This window comes from Hirundo rustica, chromosome 21 (assembly GCF_015227805.2).
Source record: "Hirundo rustica isolate bHirRus1 chromosome 21, bHirRus1.pri.v3, whole genome shotgun sequence".
Taxonomy (NCBI): domain Eukaryota; kingdom Metazoa; phylum Chordata; class Aves; order Passeriformes; family Hirundinidae; genus Hirundo; species Hirundo rustica.
The window spans coordinates 1,658,375-1,674,052 of record NC_053470.1 but is presented as its reverse complement, the minus strand read 5'-3'; the positions used below and the strand labels follow the sequence as shown (position 1 = coordinate 1,674,052).

General features: G+C 50.4%; 1 protein-coding gene across 2 annotated transcripts in view; it reads right to left on the bottom strand.

Moving 5' to 3' along the window:
• The window catches only part of LOC120762132 (vascular endothelial growth factor receptor kdr-like), a 133,123-nt gene that overhangs the window by 106,809 nt on the left and 10,636 nt on the right, over positions 1-15,678 (bottom strand). The window lies entirely within an intron of this gene.

Genomic DNA, 15,678 nt, shown 5'->3' with positions numbered 1-15,678 from the left:
GAGGATGCTCACTCATGTCCCTCCTCCGCTATCTGCAGACTGAATCCATGATTCCCAGATTTTCTTCTTGCTCCTTCATCCACTTGCACATGAGAGCGTTGGAAGCCGCTGTAACCACCTGTACCTTATCCTCAAACCCTGCACAGAATGAGCTTTATAAGACCTGGAAAAATAAAATTTAAGCCCAAGAGATGGGAATTGTCAGGAATGGATCATAAGTGGGCCTTTAAGTGCTACAGTGGTAAAACTGTTGGGAATGGAGTGGTTATCAGGAGAGGCTGGAATCACAGCAGGTCTGATACCAAGGGCAATGATTTATCTGCTCTTCCTGTCGGCAAGAGTCCGGGGAGAGGGAAGAAAACCTTCCCTAGGTTGTTCCATCAGCCTGTGTAATTCACCTCCCAAAGGAAGCAGGGATGCCAGCCCTGTCTTTAGGAATATTTACAATTAGAGGAGACAAAGTGCTGGGAGATGTCCTTCAGAAGACATTTGCTCCACATGGGAGAATCTCTGAGAGCTCCAGCTGCTGCATTTGGGAATTATCAGATGTCCTGCCGAGTGGCCAAGCAGGGCCTGCCTCGAGGTACAGCACCCTTCCCTTTCCAAACGTCTTTGGTGCTCCCCCAAAGGCAGCATGGATATCTCAGCTGCGGACTTTGAAGTGTCCCCAAACCAGACCTCAGCGGACTGGCGACGTTTTCCAAGGAAGGCAAGAGCTGGTGGAGGAATTTGGGTGAGGTTCTGCCGAATGACAAGAGGGTGGATTGCAAAGCAACCTCTGACTCTGCTCCAGGGCTAAATCTGACTTGCCATCAAGGAAGATGACTGCCCAGGGAACACCAAATAATTACAGGAGAGCTGCTCAGAGAGACCCCAGCTTTCCTCAGGCCAGATTCCCCGAAGTTTCCTTCTTGGAGCCTTGAGGCCAGCAGTGATCTCTGCTCCCTGGAGATGCTGCTGTGTCCCATAGGCAGCACCGCCAAACTCTGGTGGGAACTGGGCAGTCCCCACTCTCAGGCCTTTATTCCTCCTCTCCACCTCTTTCCTCATCCCCAGCCCTCTTTTCTAAGAAAAAGAAATGAGCCTGCATGGAAAGGCCTCTTTGTAAAGAACATCTGTGTCCTCCTGTGTGATGAATCACTGACCTGCAGGAGGAGCGGGCCAAGGGAAGGCCACGAGAGGGACGGAGCTGAAATCAGAGCGGCGAAGGTGGACGGCCAGGGTGAAGCAGAACAAAAGCCCACCCCTGTTAGCATTGTTGGACCGTTTTCCCTCGAGCTATAAATCCAGAAGCAAACGAGCCAGAGCCTCCTGAGGTCAAGTCGATTGATGTGCCACACTAAACAGAGATGGATTCGAACAAATACAGGGGCTGGACGTGTCAGGAACATGTGAATGCTCAGTGTCAGTAATTTCTGCTCGGTGGGTAATTACTTTGTTTTCTTAGTTGCTGAGCTCTGCCCATTAAGAAGCAATAGGCTGAAGCTGACTTTGGGCTTGACGCCGGAATCTGTTTTCGATCAGCTCCGTGTTCCACTTCTGCCGGCTTTGTGTGCCTGTCTCAGGAGGCTTTCCCTTCTTTTCCTGGTTTGTTTTGAAGGAGAGCAGGTTGCTATTTTGGGAGACAAGATAAAAGCTGTTTGCTGCGATGGGGAGAGGGAACCTAACCATCTCCTTAAACCCAAGCCCGGTTCCAGTTACATTTCCCCAGCCCCTGGGGAAGTTTTTTTACCCCGTGCCTGCAGCCTCCCTGGGCAGCTCGGCCTCACCGGGTCTGGTTTCCTCACTGGTTTGCATTAAGCTGGAAAGTACCAATCTGGCCCGGGGAATTGGCTGCAAATCACTTGGTGAAATCCTCCTTAATGACAAACTCCATCAGGCCGTGGAGCAGGGCTCCAGTCGCTTCCTCAGCCTCCACCGCGCTCTTACCCTGACGTGACCCCAACTTCTCCCCTGTTTGCGAGCCTTCTCCACAGCTGTGACATAATGTTTTTGATGGCAGGCTTTGGTGGAATTCTGCTCGTGGCAAAGCAGGGATCTGCTTCGAATTAGCACTGCACATATTTATCGAGTCTGCATAGCAGGGCAGCCTGTTGACAAAAATCCCTTCTCCTGTCCCCGGCAGATCCCAGACGAGCTCGCTCGGCCCAGGAAGCTTTGGAGCTAAGGCAGTTTTTGGTGTCTTTTGGTGCCCCAAGAAGGGGTGATAATCCAGGTGTAATGCCCAGAGCCAGGCTGTGTTTTTAGTGCCAGATCCTGCCTTCTGGGCGGATCCCAGGACCCCTCTGCCGTGCCTGGAGCCATTCCCTCTCTGTCAGGTGGGTTGAGTTGCAGCACATCAATTCCTCACCTGGAAAAACTGTGGCACAGGGAAGGGGGTCTCACAGTGACCTGGAAACAGCAGATTTGCTTTGTGGGATCCTGATTTTAAAGGTGCTTCGCTGCAGCTGCTTCCAAGAAAAGCAAACATTGCCAGGTACCGGGAGCAGCCCCGGGTCACATTAAAGCCACCTACGCCGCTCGGCCAAAGCTGGGCAGGAAATTCTTCTCTCTTCATGTCTAAATATTTAAGGCCTATTTATTTATTTTAATTCCTCTTGTGCGCAGGGATGAAAACACAAATCCTTCAAAGGTTTTTCTTATTATGGAAAGCAGCGACAGAAAAAGACCCGTCTAAAAATAGCCGGATATTTAGGGCAGACCCCGGTAGTGGGAGACAGATGCCGAGCCTGGATTCCACCAAGGGACGTGGTGTCTCCAGCATCCTACACTTCCACCCCAACAGCAAGGTCATGGCATCGCTGGGATGTGACCGGAAACACCATCCTGCCTGGAGAACCTTTCCTGGAAAACCGCTTCCAATCCAGCCACTTTCCACACTGGATTTTGCCACAGTGTAATTCTCTAATTAAAAACTTTTTTTTTTTTCCCCCGTATAAAACCCCAAACTGGTTCTGGTTTTAATATTGATTTCTAGAGCAGAAACCACGCCACTGTTTGCTTTTCCTGAAAATCTCACCTCTTCATCCCAAAGTTTCTTGCAGTTCCTAAACACAGACAAAATGTGCAGTTGCCCTTTGAACAGTAAAATTAATTTGGGTGATGGGTGGTCAGCAAAATCAACAAATATGACTCTAAAAGTCATTAAATTAGGAGGGTTTGAAGCTCTTTCCTGACTGTCTCTTGCAGAGGATCCAAGGCCCTGGTAAGGAATACAGAACTATATGAAAATGATGAAAAAAGATAATGATGAAAGTTCAGTGAGCACCAAATGAAAGCAAAAATGAAAACTGGATGTCGCCAAGACAGAAGAATGTCACCAAGAAAGAGAAATGTCACCATTTGAATTCAGGAGGAGAAAAGCACCAAGGTGGGAGATGAAAGAATAATGCAAATCCATGCAGGCAATTAAATGAAAAAGATTCCTTCCGTCCCGATTCCACACATACAGCCTTGGTTTGCTGCACTAAGAATTCAGAGGACTGATCCCAGGAATGAAATCCAGATCTGAGACCCTGCAGAATAAACAAACAGCTTATCAAGGAAGAGCCAGCCTGTGCTGGGGTTCCTCTTTCAGAGTTCTGCTCCCTCTTGCCTTGATTAATCACGAAAATTTCTGGTGCTGCAGATGAGTTTTGGCCTGGCAGAGGTGAACCGTGGCTCTGAGGAAACCAGCAGGTTCCTGGTGCCCCTTGCTGAGCACAGGGGTGTTTGTGAGGCGTGGCAGGGCAGGAGGGCGAAGAACACCGCTGCAGGCAGACAGAATTGCCAGAAAAGCACACAAAAATGGGTTTGAATTTCCTCTGGATGTGCCAGGAGGTTACAGAGGTGCCCGTATCTGCATGGCCATGCCAAGACCAGCCGCTGGCACAGCCAACAACAAGCAACAAACACTGGGAGTCACAGGAACGCTCTTGGCTTCCAGCTGGAAAGGGAGGCTCGGTGTTTCGTTGCACTCTTAAGCTATCAAAATGTTTATGTCCATTGAAAACAGGCTCGTGGGGGAGAGTAAAAACACAGGGATGAATTTTCAGGCTGGGACCTCGGCTGCCAAATTGAAAAACCCTTGGCTGGAAGGTCTCGGGGTAGAAACGACTGCGCAGCGTTAACGGCGTAGCAGCGGCTCAAACGGGAGCCATCGGAATAAAGGGAGCCCTCAGGAAAATGGTGAGGCATTTCTTTTGGGCTCTAGAGAGACCTCAGAGCAAGGCAGCAGCTTTGGGAGGAGAAAAATGCTGCTGGAGAGGAAAAAGAGCTGTAGATCCGGCCCCAGTCCTGCAAAGCTCGTTCACAGGAGCTGCTGTGCTGATATCAACATCTGTGCAGCTGTGCTGGTATCAACATCTGTGCAGCGGGAAGAGTCCTCTGAGGCCAGGCACAGGCAGCAGGAAGAGTTCCTGACATGGGGCAATGGCTATGAAATGAAGGAAAGTCTCCTCCACACTGGCACTGAAATTAAGGGAGAGTTCCCCTGCAATGGCTCTGAAATTAAGGAAAATTTCCCCTGCAATGGCTCTGAAATTAAGGAAAATTTCTCCTGCAATGACACTGACACTAAGGGAGAGATGCCCTGCAATGACACTGAAATTAAGGAAAATTTCCCCTGCAATGACACTGAAATTAGGGGACTCTTTCCCCTGTTAGTAGCACTGAAATTAAGAGAGAGTTCCCCTGCAGTGGCTCTGAAATTAAGTAAAGTTTCTCCTGCAATGACAGTGACACTAAGGGAAGTCTCCCCCACAATGGCACTGAAATTAGGGGACACTTTCCCTTGCAGTGACACTGAAATTTGGGGACACTTCCCCCTGCAGTGGCACTGAAATTAGGGGACACTTTCCCCTGCAGTGGCACTGAAATTAGGGGACACTTTCCCCTGCAGTGGCACTGAAATTTGGGGATGTTTCCCCCACAAAGGCACTGAAGTTAAAGAACAATTTCCCCTGATGGAACAGAGCCTCTCCCGTGCTCCCATCCCCACGGGAGGAAGGACAGCAGATCACTTTTGGTATCCTTAATCCATTCCAGCTATTTTAAAACTACGAGTCCCTAACCTGAAGTATTAGACTTGTTCGGCTTTTTTATACGTCTTTCCAAAAAGGGTTCTGTTTGTTCGTTTTTCAGCCTTGCTTGTTTGGCTTTTGGCCATGAAAGCACAGTTTATGTGATGAGATTGGATGGATCGTGCCGGGATATCAGAAAAGCAGGGATTCGTAGCGATGCTGAGGTGTGCGTGCCCCACGCCCCCGCGGCAGAAGTGCCGATGTTTGGGTGCAATTCCAGACTGATTCCCATCGTTTTACCCCTGAGCAAGGACGGATTTTCCCCTGCTGTCCCCAGACACCCCCAGCAGTGAGAGCCCCGAGTTAACAATGCTGAGCACAACCTGTTTACTCTTTGGGAGTGAGTAATTTCTCTGCATGATTCATCATCTCTCGTCGGCTTCGTTGTTTCTCAGAGCAGCCATGGAGGAATTTGAGCTGTGGTGGTTTATCGCTGCAGACAACAAGGCAACTTTCTCTTTTCCCCAGGCTCCCACAGAAAAATGTGGGTGCTTGGTGAGGAGGCACAGAGAAAGAAGGAAAATTTGTTATTTTTCCTTGGAATTCCCCAGTTCTGGACTTGATTAGAGCCCTCCTTGTGCTCTGCAGGGACCTCAGCCCCCTTGACGCAATCTCTTAGGCCAGTGAGATGCAGTGGGGCTGAACACAGCCACGATTTCAACCTCTCCAGCCTTTCCCTGGTGTTTTTTTCACCACTGGAACCAGATCCTTCACAGCACATCCAAGCTGGATCTTGAGCTGGAAGCAGCAGCTCAAGCTCATTGACATCCCCATTTCCCAAGTGGGATTTTCCAGTTTGATCCCTGTACTGACACGATGTCCCATTGTAGTTGAAAGGGAAAATTATTCAAATATCTACACTCAAGCAGAAGTCAAAGAAAAGCTCTTGTAGGAAGCTGCCATTTGCAAACTCCTGCAAAATGCTGATTTATCTGTTCCACTGCCGGTTCCCTAAATGAATGTTTGTTGTTGAAGACCTGAATCCTGAAGATTTGGAGAACTGTAATGTGCAAATCTTTCCCTTTCTCACCAAGCCTGGGTGTAGCTGGGAGGTTTGGGATCTACAGGCTCTGCTGAGCCTCCAGGACAGCCACAGGAATAGGGGGGAAAGGAAATCCAAATATAAAATCAGCTCAGTGTCCTTGTCTCCCTCATCAATGCTCCTCTCCCTCTGTCTTCACCCAACTCAGGGCACTTTGGTGAGACCTCCGTGCAAAGAATTAATCCAAAGCTGAAGGGTTTTCGATTTGATAAGAGAACAGGATAAAAGCTGCAACTTCAGCTCCTCTGTTTTCTCACAGAAGTGCTCACCCCACTCCTGGGCATGATTCAGCACAAGACAGAAAGGGGTTTTCAGTCACAAAAGTCCTGGACCGCCTCGTTCATGTTCCAAAACCCGGTGAGGCTCCTCAGGGAGCTCACAGCTGTGGGATCCCTCCCTCGCTGCCCTCTCTGATCCCGTTCCAGCCCAGGGTGGGCAGTCAGTGTCCCACCGCACACAGCGGCAGCTGTCTGGCTTTCAGAGAAGGCAGGAGGGATCCATCCATCCCAAAACAAACCCATTCCCCACAAATTCCACCTCTCTCCCGCAGATCCAGGGGGGAAACGCAATCTGCTGAGATTTGGGGCCACCCCTTGGAGTTAAATCTATTTTGCTGCGCCATGAGCTGTTCTTCCCAAAGCAGCACCTCGAACCCCTGGGAAATTCTGGGGGGCAAAGCCTGGAGCAGGTGGATTCCCCCCAGCCATTCCCAGGGATTCACTGTGCACATGCACCCAGCCCCTCTTTCTTCTCCCAAAGTGCTTTCATCTCCCCTGGTTTTAAAGAAACCAGGGCTGGCCCCACCCTGCCGCACAACTGCAGCGCTATTTACCACTCCGAGAGGAAATCCCATGTCACAACCCCTCGGAGCACAAGGAATAATGTCCGGAATTCCTTTATCTGTGAGCAGGCCTGCCTCACTGGCTCTTTCCTGTCACTTAAGTGTACACAAATATATTCTTTTCTTTTGTCAAGGCAAAGGGCCCAGGTTTTAATGATGGTTTATTAAAAAAAAAGAAAAGGCTTTGGCAAGGCTCAAGAACAAACGTTCTCTGACTTTGGGACCTTTTGTTCTTCAAGGTGAAAAGCGACTATAAAGAATAAGGAAAATTGAGTCACTGGTCCTTGCCCTCCATAGTAAATTTGACCTCCACTGTTTTCACAGTGCCTAAAATTGGTGTCCTGGGCTAATCAGGGAAGCCAGAGTAATGAGTCTCCCTCCAGGGCTGCTCTGCAAGATTTTTTTTGAGTGATGAAAACGACCCTTTGGGCACTGCAGTTTTTGTACCCTTAGCTCCAAGGTTTCTGTCCATGCCTCCAAGGCAGATTTTGCCAAATGTATCCATTTAGCAGAGGGATGGGGTGAGAGGTGCTGCTGGACACAATCCTGAGGGCAGGGAGGATGGCAAGGAGTGGGATGCAGCGTGTGCTGAAATGTCTCCCTGCACATGGATCCAGACATTCCCTGCACCTGCCAGGCTCACACTTTGGAAAAGAGCATCAGAGACTCCCAGGAGCACCTGAGCCATCCTCCCAGAGAAAATATCAGAGACTCCCAGGAATCCCTGAGCCATCCTCCCAGGGAAAAGAGCATCAGAGACTCCCAGGAATACCTGAGCCATCCTCCAGAGAAAATATCAGAGACTCCCAGGAATACCTGAGCCATCCTCCTGGAGAAAAGAGCATCAGAGACTCCCAGGAATATCTGAGCCATCCTCCAGAGGAAAGATCAGAGACTCCCAGGAATACCTGAGCCATCCTCCCAGGGAAAAGAGCATCAGAGACTCCCAGGAATACCTGAGCCATCCTCCTGGAGAAAAGATCAGAGACTCCCAGGAATATCTGAGCCATCCTCCAGAGGAAAGATCAGAGACTCCCAGGAATACCTGAGCCATCCTCCCAGAGCCCCTCTGTGCTGGCAGGACAAGCTGGAATCCCTCAGGGATAGCTGCCAGCATCCCAGGCAGTGCTGGGACCCTTCCCTCCTTCCACAGAACAATGCAGGGACCACCAGCTCCAGGCCAGAGGGGAGGGAAATATCCAGCAGGAAACCCCTGGGAGCGAGGAAGTTGCAACAGAAATATTGGCACCAGCGTTCTGAGGGAGGCGGGGGGAGCAGGCGGGGGGAGGAATCTTTCCAGGAAAAGAACATTTGCATCAGATACTTCCAGAAATAAAATATCAGCGAAATGTTCTGAACGCTGGCAGCTCGGCCCTGCTTTGCCCCACCACTCTTTCCATCGCTCTTTTAAATCCTCCTCAAAAACAGAGGTGATCCTGCAGTCTGGAGCCCCCTCATGCACAAAGGAGCGCAAATGCCAACGGGGACCACAGAGCAGCCCCGGGTGACCCCTGGCACCCTCCTGGCACTGCTGGTGACTTTAGGAAGCTGCAGCCTTGTTGCAGGACCAACATCTCAGCAGCTGGAGTTGGCTGGCTCTCTGTTTGTATTCCCCCAGCACACAGGCAGTGCCAGATGTGCCGTCCCTGACTCACGCCCATTGTGCTTGGTGTCTGCCATCGGGACCAGCCTTGGGCTACGTCCAGCAACTAAAGTGTTTTTAGCAGAGATAAATATTTGGGCAAGTCTGTGTTTGGCAAGGACCTGTGCCTCCCTTTGCATCCCTCACAGCTGAGATGGAGGCAGCAGCTCGGAGCACGGCACAGATGTTTTCTGCACAGGAGGAGCGCCCTGTGCTCTCACTGAGCCACTGCCACTGAAACAAATCTCCCAAGGAGAGGGATCTTGGCAAGAGGGGACCTTGCAGGGGCTGAGAGCTGAGCACTCACCACGGCTGGCTGCTGGAGCACAGCAGGGAATTGGCAGCTGCTCTTATCTGTGTGCTGCCAGTGCCTGTCCCTGGGGCACAGTGGGCAGGGATAGCAAACACTGCCACCGACATGACTGCAGGGGGGTAAATCCCACTGCTGAATCCCACTGCTGAATCCCACTGCCAAATCCCACTGCTGAATCCCACTGCCAATCCCACGGCCGAATCCCACGGCCAAATCCCACTGCCGAATACCACTGCTGAATCCCACTGCTGAATCCCACTGCCAAATCCCGCTGCTGAATCCCACTGCTAAATCCCACTGATGAATCCCACTGCTGAACCCCACTGCTGAATCTTACTGCTGAATCCCACTGCTGAATCCCACTGCTGAATCCCACTGCTAAATCCCACTGCTGAATCCCACTGCCAAATCCCACTGCTGAATCCCACTGCTGAATCCCACTGCTGAATCCCACTGCTGAACCCCACTGCTAAATCCCACTGCTGAATCCCACTGCTGAATCCCACTGCCGAATCCCACTGCTGAATCCCACTGCTGAATCCCACTTGTAAATCCCACTGCTGAATCCCACTGCTGAATCCCACTGCTGAATCCCACTTGTAAATCCCACTGCTGAATCCCACTGCTGAATCCCACTGCCAAATCCCACTGCTGAATCCCACTGCTGAATCCCACTTGTAAATCCCACTGCTAAATCCCACTGCTGAATCCCACTGCCAAATCCCACTGCCAAATCCCACTGCTGAATCCCACTTGTAAATCCCACTGCTAAATCCCACTGCTGAATCCCACTGCCAAATCCCACTGCTGAATCCCACTGCTGAATCCCACCGCTCTCCCAGCCTCGTGGCAGGTGTGGATGTGTGTGGAATACCCCGGTTTTGGAGGCCTGGGAGTTGTAATTCTTGATTTTCCCTTGCCCTCGGCTCTGTGGTGCGCAGAGTGCACGGAGCAGGAGGGATCCCTGGTCGGGCAGGGCGTGGAGAGGCTGCACCCAGGGGGTTGTCTTTGCTTTTTGACAAGCTCACTCATTTCTTTCTCCGCCGTACTGAGTGGCCCAGCAGCCCCGGGCTCTGCTGCAGGGTGTCCTGAGCCAGCAGTGGGCAGGATGTCCCCAGTGCCACAGCCCTGCCCGGCCCGTCCTGCCCGCCTGGACAGGGCGCTTTGCCAGGGCAGGGACCACGGGCTGGCTCAGAAACCCTGAGGCAAACTCACCTGGGAGAACCCAATTCATGCAAATCAAGGCGAATTAGTCCCTCCCATTTCCCTGCTCTGTCACTCTGCAGTTGGTGGCAGTGATTTAAGGCCACTTTACTCAGGACTTGGGCTTTTTCTGCCCAGCTTTATTTGCCTGGCCCTGGTTTTCCAGTCTGCTGCAACGAGGAGGTATTTGGTGTGACAAACCATCCAGGCCGATGTTTGCGGGGATGGATCACAGATTTTCCTGCCCTGTGTCAAAGGGACTCCAGCAGGGACAATGCCAGCGCTGTCCCAGAAGGAGACACCCCTCCTGTGCAGACATTTCTCTATAAATTGCTGCAAATTCACTGTGTTTTGATGAGCTGGGACTGTTGTGCCACACAAGGAGTACTCAGTGTCACCGGTGCAGGTCCCACAGAGATTTCACAACCTGGCAGTGCTGAGATCACCCCTAAAGGCAGGCAAGCACCATAAACTCAGCCCCAAATCCCCAAATTCAGAAGGAGGATCAGAAACACCTCCCTGTTCTGCATCCTGCCCGATATCTGCTTTGGAACGAGGTCACGAGAGATTGTTATTCCCAGCAGAGTGTCGTTGAAATGTGGAATTTTTCAGGAATTTTTCATTAACGTTGGCTCTGGCAGATAAAATACTGGCCGTGCCAAAGACAACATGCTTGGGAATATGCTGCTCCTGAGCACGGGGATACTGCCCCTCAGCACTGCAGCTCACCCAGCACACTGCGACAAAGAAAATAACAGCCATGGATGCTGATAATGCCCAGGAGTTTTGATTTTCCTATGTATTTTCATCTTCTCTCAAAGGCCAGGCTAGAATATTCCAGTCAACACTCATTTTCGGTGTTCCCTTTCCAGTGAGAGGAATTGCTTGGTAGGAGATGAAGCAGTTGCAATTCTATCACTGGATGCACTGATCCACTTTCTGACTCTCCATTAATTTGATCATTTTCACACGAAAAGAGGCAGAACATTGGTAATGTGTAACCAGAGCAGTGGCTGAAGGAGTGCCAAGGGTTCAGGAGCTTTGCTGGGCTGATTTCACAAACTTTGCTCCAGGATGAGTGAGGAATTCCTGGATAAACCCTGGCACTGTCCCTAATCCCAATCCTGACCCTCTGCAGAGCCCAGCTCCAGCACTGACCCCTCCTGGGCTCCCTTTGTCCTGTCCTCCCAACATTTTGCATACCTACTGGGCACAGAAATGTGTTCTTAAAATAAATACCTAAACTTCTGCTGCTTGGGAAAAACAAAACACTTTCCAAGGAGGAACAATGTCTCTTTTTTTTTTTTTTTTTCCCTTTCTTCCCACCCTTCCTCACGACAAAATACCAACAAATATTAATATAAGCACTAAAGCTTTGCTCCTGAGCTTTGAGAAGATCTGTAGATGGGTGTTTTGTTTGTATCTGTGTGTTGTTCGTCTTTTGCTTTTGTGTGCCCACCCTCTGAGAGTGCAAATCCGAGGGGCTGTGCCCAAAAATGAGGATATTTGGTGTGGATGTTGGTACTTCAGCCTTAGCTGTGGGTTTGGGTAGGTGCAGCTGTTGTAGGGAAACATCAATGGCTGAGAAGGGACAGTGCCAAAACGGCAATAATAATAATAATAATAATAATAATAATAAGGCTGCAAGGGGCAAGGAGGAGCTCAGGCTGGATTTTGAGCCCTGGCTGGATTTTGAGCCCTGGCTGGATGCTGCTCAGCTGCAATTCTCTGCTTCTCCCCAAAAGGGGCAGATTGCAGAACAAGTGGGCTCCTGGCGGGGGGATTTCTCCTTTGGATTCTCAGCCTCAATAATCCAGTGTTCCCTGGAGCAGTCTGATGCCAGTAATCACCCTATTTCTACAGCTGAAAGCAGCAAGGGGGTGTGTGAGGGCTCCAGGGAGGAGGAGAAGCTGCTCCTGAGCTCCTGACAAGCCCTGGTGGCACTCCAGGCTCATTGAGCTGCTCTCCAAGAGGCACCTCCAGCGTGGGGGAGATGAGGACAAACCCTCAGCCCGGAATCCTCTCGCTGTAAGAACCTCTCAGCAGGGCAACCCATCAGATCAGGGCTGGAAATCAGCTTTGCCAATTCCTCCGTGCCAGGAGGATGAAAAGCGAGAGGCTTCCCGGGATGTGGCTGCAGCTGGCGCGGCTCTGCACCGGTGCAGGCGTGGCTGCGGGTGTGCCGTGGGTGTTTCACCCTTCAGGAGCCTGAGGGAGGTACCACGGTAGAAGAAATTGAAGAAAAAACACGCAGCCTTGCAAGCCCTGAGCATCCCTGCCAGGGATTTCTGCCAGTTCAGGCCAGGCCCAGCACAGTGCCCAGTCCTGAGCTTCACAACCTGAAATGCCTCCGTGTCCTTGCGGCTCCTGCTGGGTTTTGCTCTGGCGGTGGGATGAAAGGTGAAGCAACTCTGCTGCAGCTCCTGAGCTGCTTTTTCTCTTCCAAGCATCGATCTCCATCCCTCCAGGGTGGAAGGGAAGGACCAATCCCCCTGATCTACACAAGAGCAGAGGCACAAAGGCAGGAAAAGCCCGTGCTGCAGGGAGGAATGCAAGGCCAGGATGCTCTGGAGACCTGAGGGGGCACCTGCAGACTTCAGTGCAGGGCCTGAGCAAAGCCTCCACGCTGACAGTGCAGGGAGCAGGGCTGGAACACATCAGCCTTTTCCTTCCAGGGATTCTGGGTGTTCCTCCACCCCACCCTGCTGCAGCCCCTGAGCTGGAGGCAGAGCTGCCCTGGGGGACAGAGCTGCCCTGGGGTGTTTGTCAAAGGGCAGGGGACAAGGTTGGGTCACTTAAACCTCACCTGAGCTCCCTGCTGGTTTGGAGCACAGCCCCAGGCCAGCAGAGCCAAACCCCACAGACCTGGCCTGGTCCCCTCTGTTCCCAGTGCTCCCAGTCCAGAACCTCCCTCAGTGCTCCATCACACCTGCCCGAAGGCGTGCCTCTGCCTCTCTCTTCAACAAGTGTTTGGACAAAGCTCTCAGGCACAGGGTGGAATTGTTGGGGTGTCCTGTGCAGGGACAGGAGCTGGAGTGGACGATCCTTGTGGGTCCCTTCCAACTCAGGAAATTCTGTGATTCTGTGGTTCTGTGATTGATTCTGTGATTGGTTCTGTGACTCCGTGATTCTGTGACTCTGTGACTCTGTGACTCTGTGATTCTGTGATTCTGTGATTGATTCTGTGATTCTGTGATTCTGTGATTCTGTGATTGATTCTGTGATTCTGTGATTCTGTGATTGATTCTGTGATTCTGTGATTCTGTGGTTCTGTGATTGATTCTGTAATTCTATAATTCTGTGACTCTGTGATTCTGTGATTCTGTGATTCTGTGATTGATTCTGTGATTCTGTGATTCTGTGATTCTGTGGTTCATTCTGTGACTGGTTCTGTGACTCTGACTCTGATTCTGTGACTGTGACTCTGTGACTCTGTGACTCTGTGACTCTGTGACTCTGTGATTCTGTGACTGATTCTGTGATTGATTCTGTAATTCTATGATTCTGTGATTCAGTGACTCTGTGATTCTCGGACTCTGATTCTGTGACTGTGACTCTGTAACTCTGTGATTCTGTGACTCTGCGACTCTGTGACTCTGGTTCTGTGATTCCCTGATTCTGTGGTTCTGTGATTTCTGTGATTCTAGTACTTTGTGACTCTGTGACTCTGTGAGTCTGTGAGTCTGTGACTCTCTGTTTCTGTGACTTTGTGGTTCTGTGACGCTCTGATTCTGTTACTCTGTGACTCTGCGGTTCTCTGATTCTCCGATTCTGTGGTTCTGTGATTTCTGTGGCTCTGTTACTCTGTGATTCTGTGGTTCTCTTATTCTCCAGTTCTGTGGTTCTGTGATTCTGTGACTCTGTGACTGTGACTCTGTGACTCTGTGGTTCTCTGATTCTCTGATTCTGTGACTCTGTGAGTCTGTGATTCTCTTATTCTCCAAATCTGTGGTTCTGTGGTTCTGTGACTCTGTGACTCTGTGACTCTGTGACTCTGTGCCTCTGTGGTTCTCTGATTCTCCAGTTCTGTGGTTCAGGGAGGCTCCCTGTCACCCCAAATGTCTAACGAGGCAGCAGTCCAGGGCAGAGGAGGACATCAAACCAAGTAATGCCTGAATTCGTGCTCCTGAGAGTGCAAAGGAAGCGCAGCCCAACAGAGCTGTACCAGCACAGCAAGTTAATGTGTGCTCGTTTGTATATCTGCCCATTGTCCAGGGGAACTCTCCATTTCCTCTGGGGATCAATAATGAATAGACCTATAAGGGAATGTTGTGGTGGCAGCAATTTCTCTTTTCCTACCATTTAACTCAGAACAATATGGAACCAAAACAACAAGGCAGCCTTTCAGAGGCTGGCAGTACAATGCACCCTATAGGACATCAACCAATAAACTGAAGAACATGAGGGACGCCTTTGCCCTGTGGATGCTGAGAATTCCTCTCAGTTCCTCTGTCCTGAGAATTCCTTTATCACCTCCACTGCAGAAGATGAGGGTTTGAGATACTGTCCTTACATCCCACCACGCCCAAGCGTCACTAAACGCTTTCACTAGCAGCAGATGGCAAGGCCAGAACTGAGATAAGCAAAAGAATTTGTAACAGGAAAGATTACCAAATTGGGCTGCTCTGGGCTCTCCTCTCTCTCTTTAAGTCTGGTTAGCTTAGCTCTGAGTCAAAGGAGACTTCTGGTGACACCAGATGTATTGGTCAGCCTGGCAATTAAAGAATCAGCAGCCCCCCCCAAAAAAAAAAGGTTCTGCAAGGCTTTATCTTGGTGATTGATTCAGGTAAAATGTTTATCCTGAACCACACCAGTGCTGGCATCACGGATAAATCAGTATTATCTATCATTGGTATTCCAGGGATGCAAAATGAAAGTTTACACTGCATCAAAATATCCAGAACCTGTGACAGCAATCCCAGAGTCGCCGGGCAAAGCCTTTGGTGCTTCCCTGGTACAGACTGTGCAGGGCTGGGCCCTGGATTAAAGATTACACTTGGCACAGGTAGGCAGAGAGGGAGAAGCTCAAAGTTGCACTGCTCAGTGCCAGAGCACAAATCCAGGTAGCATTTCAAAGCCTACATTAATTTTAAAGTACAAAGATACTGCACAGTGGAAGGGCAAATGGCCTTGAACAGCGGCTGTGCCAACAATCCTCCATGGAAATCAAAGCCAGCTCAGCTTTAGCTTTTCCACTAATCTCACTCTGAGCACAGAATTTTCATCTCTACTGCCCTGAATTTCTCCTGAGTGCTGGACAGATTTGGCAAATGAAAAGCGAGATTTATACCCAGACAAAACTCCTTTCCTCTTCTTTTGTCCTTCTGCCAGAATCCCACCAGAAAACAAAAAAATTCTGTCCTGCAGAAGGTTAGAACAAATTGGGCACATATTCCTGGGATGGGAGAAGGAAAAGCTTTCCCTAGGGAGCATCAGCCCGTGCTTGCAGACCCGTGGGATGTTGTGGTGCCTGTTTGGGGAGCCTGCCCTGGCTGATAGTGTGCACCAGCTCTGACAACCACACAGAACATTAGGAAATAAGGCTGGTAGTTTATTTTTAATAACAAATAACCACCA